The sequence below is a fragment of the Durio zibethinus genome, unplaced genomic scaffold (genome assembly GCF_047325235.1).
Source record: "Durio zibethinus cultivar Kanyao isolate XHJ-2024 unplaced genomic scaffold, ASM4732523v1 HiC_scaffold_392, whole genome shotgun sequence".
Lineage (NCBI taxonomy): Eukaryota > Viridiplantae > Streptophyta > Magnoliopsida > Malvales > Malvaceae > Durio > Durio zibethinus.
In genome coordinates this window covers 222,501-227,500 of record NW_028323015.1, presented here as the reverse complement: position 1 = coordinate 227,500, position 5,000 = coordinate 222,501, and positions in this window count along the sequence as shown.

Sequence of the window (5,000 nt, the reverse complement as noted above, 5' to 3'; positions counted from 1 at the left end):
GAGCTCGGCTCCCTTTTTTTGCATGCAAGCCAACCGATCGAGGCCATGGGCGCCTGCCGGTCACCGGAGCAACCAGTCGCCGGACAAAAATCGCCGGAAGGCATGCACGCCCTGTATTTCGTTCGAGGGACGTTGGCCGGGGTGCACGCAATGGGAGGCCCATCGCGCACACCTACTCCCCCCGTGGGGGGGGGAGAGGGGGTGCCGGACCACCACCCCCTAAAGAGCATTAGAGATTTTACAGATATGCTACCAGTAGACGTTAAAATGTCTGAAACGGGGACACTTTTTCCAAACAAGCAAATCCCACACCGAGGGTGCGCAGGTGCCGATGGTGGTCGAGGCATGTGCCCGCAACAAGGGCCAACGTGAGCCGATGGTGGTCGAGGCAACCGCCCGCACCAGCTCGAGGCATGTGCCCACACCAAGGCCCGGCATGTATCGATGGTGTTCGACGTAGGGGCAATCTTCTGCTGATGGTGGTCGAGGCAAGAGCCCGCACCAAGGGCCAGCGTGTGCCCATGGTGCTCGAGGCAACCGTCCGCACCAGGGCCCAGCGTGTGCCGATGGTGGTCGAGGCAACCGCCCGCACCAGGGCCCAGCGTGTGCCGATGGTGGTCGAGGCAACCGCCCGCACCAGGGCCCAGCGTGTGCCGATGGTGGTCGAGGCAAGCGCCCGCACCAGGGCCCAGCGTGTGCCGATGGTGGTCGAGGCAAGCGCCCTCACCAAGGCCAAGCGTGTGCCGATGGTGGTCGAGGCAACCGCCCGCACCAGGGCCCAGCGTGTGCCGATGGTGGTCGAGGCAAGCGCCCGCACCAAGGCCGAGCGTGTGCCGATGGTGGTCGAGGCAAGCGCCCGCACCAGGGCGCAGCGTGTGCCGATGGTGGTCGAGGCAAGCGCCCTCACCAAGGCCGAGCGTGTGCCGATGGTGGTCGAGGCAACCGGCCGCACCAAGGGCCGGCGTGTGCCGATGGTGTTCGAGGCAACCGCCCGCACCAGGGCCCAGCGTGTGCCGATGGTGGTCGAGCCAGGAGCCCGCACCAAGGGCCGGCTTGTGTCGATGGTGTTCGGGGCAACCGCCCGTACCAGGGCCCAGCGTGTGCCGATGGTGCTGGGGGCAAGCGCCCGCACCAGGGCCCAGCGTGTGCCGATGGTGCTGGGGGCAAGCGCCCACCCCAGGGCCCAGCGTGTGCCGATGGTTATCGGGGCAACCGGCCGCACCAGGGCCCAGGGTCTGCCGATGGTGCTCGAGGCAACCGCCCGCACCAAGGCTCAGCATGTGCCGATTGTGATCGAGGCAACAACCCACACCAGGGCCCAGCTTGTGCCGATGGCGGTCGAGGCAAGTGCCCGTACCGAAGGGCAGCCTATGCCGATGATGGTCGATGCATGTGCCATCACCATGCGTCATCATGTGCCATTGATGGTCGAGGCCTTGGCCGAAGTTCGATTTTGAGCCACGGTGCCCATGCTTGGCTCCAGCATGTGCTGGTGCCGCATTTTTTTCACTCGGGACAGCATCGCCGGAGCATCGCCGGAGTACCGCCGGAGAACCTGACCGGCGGCATTGGGGTTCCGGCGATTGGGAGGGGGGCCGGGGGGGTGTGCGCACATGATGTGCGATGGGTGCTGGTACTTGGCCTTGTGTTGGCCCCCTATCCCTCATCAAACCTCTGAGAATTCACACCCCCTTAAAGAGCATTTGAGATTTTACAGGTTTGCTACCAGTAGCCGTTAAAGTGTCTGAAATGGGGACACTTTTTTCAAACGGTCACAAAATCTTCTCTACTTCGAGTTTTTAGCTGAATTTTTTTGTGCATGCCAACAAAAATAGAAGGATCATGCCTACAAAATTTGGGGCCAAAAATCCTTATAAAAAAATTTTAAAAAATCCCGAACCGCAAAAAGTTTCGAAAATCGTGAAAAATAGAAAACGAGTCATCTTCCAACGAAACTTCACGTGAAGGCTTAGGGGACCATTGTATGAATTTACAAGCCATAAAAATGGCATTGGCACGGCAGAAATTTGAAGATGTGCCTAAACCCACCAGGGCCCAGCGTGTGCCGATGGTGCTCGAGGCAACCGCCCGCACCAGGGCCCAGCGTGTGCCGATGGTGCTCGAGGCAAGCGCCCGCACCAGGGCCCAGCGTGTGCCGATGGTGGTCGAGGCAACCGCCCGCACCAGGGCCGATAGTGTGCCGATGGTGCTCGAGGCAACCTGTCGCACCAGGGCCCAGCGTGTGCCGATGGTGATCGAGGCAACCTGCCGCACCAGGGCCCAGCGTGTGCCGATGGTGGTCGAGGCAAGTTCCCGCACCAGCGCCCAGCGTGTGCCGATGGTGCTCGAGGCAACCGACCGCAACAGGGCCCAGCGTGTGCCGATGGTGCTCGAGGCAACCTGCCGCACCAGGGCCCAGCGTCTGCCGATGGTGCTCGAGGCAACCTGCCGCACCAGGGCCCAGCGTCTGCCGATGGTGCTCGAGGCAAGCGCCCGCACCAGGGCCCAGCGTGTGCCGATGGTGGTCGAGGCAAGCGCCCGCACCAGGGCCCAGCGTGTGCCGATGGTGGTCGAGGCAACCGCCCGCACCAGGGCCCAGCGTGTGCCGATGGTGCTCGAGGCAACCTGCCGCACCAGGGCCCAGCGTGTGCCGATGGTGCTCGAGGCAACCGACCGCACCAGGGCCGAGCGTGTGCCGATGGTGGTCGAGGCAAGCGCCCGCACCAGGGCCCAGCGTGTGCCGATGGTGGTCGAGGCAACCTGCCGCACCAGGGCCCAGCGTGTGCCGATGGTGCTCGAGGCAACCGACCGCACCAGGGCCGAGCGTGTGCCGATGGTGCTCGAGGCAAGCGCCCGCACCAGGGCCCAGCGTGTGCCGATGGTGGTCGAGGCAACCTGCCGCACCAGCGCCCAGCGTGTGCCGATGGTGCTCGAGGCAACCTGCCGCACCAGGGCCCAGCGTGTGCCGATGGTGGTCGAGGCAAGCGCCCGCACCAGGGCCCAGCGTGTGCCGATGGTGGTCGAGGCAACCGCCCGCACCAGGGCCCAGCGTGTGCCGATGGTGGTCGAGGCAACCACCCGCACCAGGGCCCAGCGTGTGCCGATGGTGGTCGAGGCAACCTGCCGCACCAGGGCGGAGCGTGTGCCGATGGTGGTCGAGGCAAGCGCCCGCACCAGGGCCCAGCGTGTGCCGATGGTGGTCGAGGCTGCCGATGGTGGTCGAGGCAACCTGCCGCAGCAGGGCCCAGCGTGTGCCGATGGTGCTCGAGGCAACCGACCGCACCAGGGCCGAGCGTGTGCCGATGGTGCTCGAGGCAAGCTGCCGCACCAGGGCCCAGCGTGTGCCGATGGTGGTCGAGGCAACCGCCCGCACCAGGGCCCAGCGTGTGCCGATGGTGATCGAGGCAACCGACCGCACCAGGGCCCAGCGTGTGCCGATGGTGCTCGAGGCAACCTGCCGCACCAGGGCCCAGCGTGTGCCGATGGTCGTCGAGGGAACCTGCCGCACCAGGGCCCAGCGTGTGCCGATGGTGGTCGAGGCAAGCGCCCGCACCAGGGCCCAGCGTGTGCCGATGGTGCTCGAGGCAACCGACCGCACCAGGGCCCAGCGTGTGCCGATGGTGCTCGAGGCAACCTGCCGCACCAGGGCCCAGCGTGTGCCGATGGTGGTCGAGGCAAGCGCCCGCACCAGGGCCCAGCGTGTGCCGATGGTGGTCGAGGCAAGCGCCCGCACCAGGGCCCAGCGTGTGCCGATGGTGCTCGAGGCAACCGACCGCACCAGGGCCCAGCGTGTGCCGATGGTGCTCGAGGCAAGCGGCCGCACCAGGGCCCAGCGTGTGCCGATGGTGGTCGAGGCAAGCGCCCGCACAAGGGCCCAGCGTGTGCCGATGGTGGTCGAGGCAAGCGCCCGCACCAGGGCCCAACGTGTGCCGATGGTGCTGGGGGCAACCGCCCGCACCAGGGCCCAGCGTGTGCCGATGGTGATCGAGGCAACCGCCCGCCCCAGGGCCCAGCGTGTGCCGATGGTGGTCGAGGCAAGCGCCCGCACCAGTGCCCAGCGTGTGCCGATGGTGGTCGAGGCAAGCGCCCGCACCAGGGCCCAGCTTTTGCCGATGGTGATCGAGGCAACCGGCCGCTCCAGGGCCCAGCGTGTGCCGATGGTTATCGGGGCAACCGGCCGCACCAGGGCCCAGGGTCTGCCGATGGTGCTCGAGGCAACCGCCCGCACCAAGGCTCAGCATGTGCCGCTGGTGATCGAGGCAACAACCCACACCAGGGCCCAGCTTGTGCCGATGGCGGTCGAGGCAAGTGCCCGTACGGAAGGGCAGCCTATGCCGATGATGGTCGATGCATGTGCCATCACCATGCGTCATCATGTGCCATTGATGGTCGAGGCCTTGGCCGAAGTTCGATTTTGAGCCACGGTGCCCATGCTTGGCTCCAGCATGTGCTGGTGCCGCATTTTTTTCACTCGGGACAGCATCGCCGGAGCATCGCCGGAGTACCGCCGGAGAACCTGACCGGCGGCATTGGGGTTCCGGCGATTGGGAGGGGGGCCGGGGGGGTGTGCGCACATGACGTGCGATGGGTGCTGGTGCTTGGCCCTTGTGTTGGCCCCCTATCCCTCATCAAACCTCTGAGAACTCACACCCCCTTAAAGAGCGTTTGAGATTTTACAGGTTTGCTGCCAGTAGCCGTTGAAGTGTCTGAAACGGGGACACTTTTTTCAAACGGTCGCGAAATCTTCTTCGGTTCGAGTTTTTAGCTGAATTTTTTTGTGCATGCCAACAAAAATAGAAGGATCACGTCCACAAAATTTGGGGCCAAAACTCCTTCTAAAAAAATTCTAAAAAATCACGAACCGCAAAAAGTTTCGAAAATCGTGAAAAATAGAAAACGAGTCATCTTGCAACGAAACTTCACGTGAAGGCTTAGGGGACCATTGTATGAATTTACAAGCCATAAAAATGGCATTGGCACGGCAGAAATTTGAAGATGTG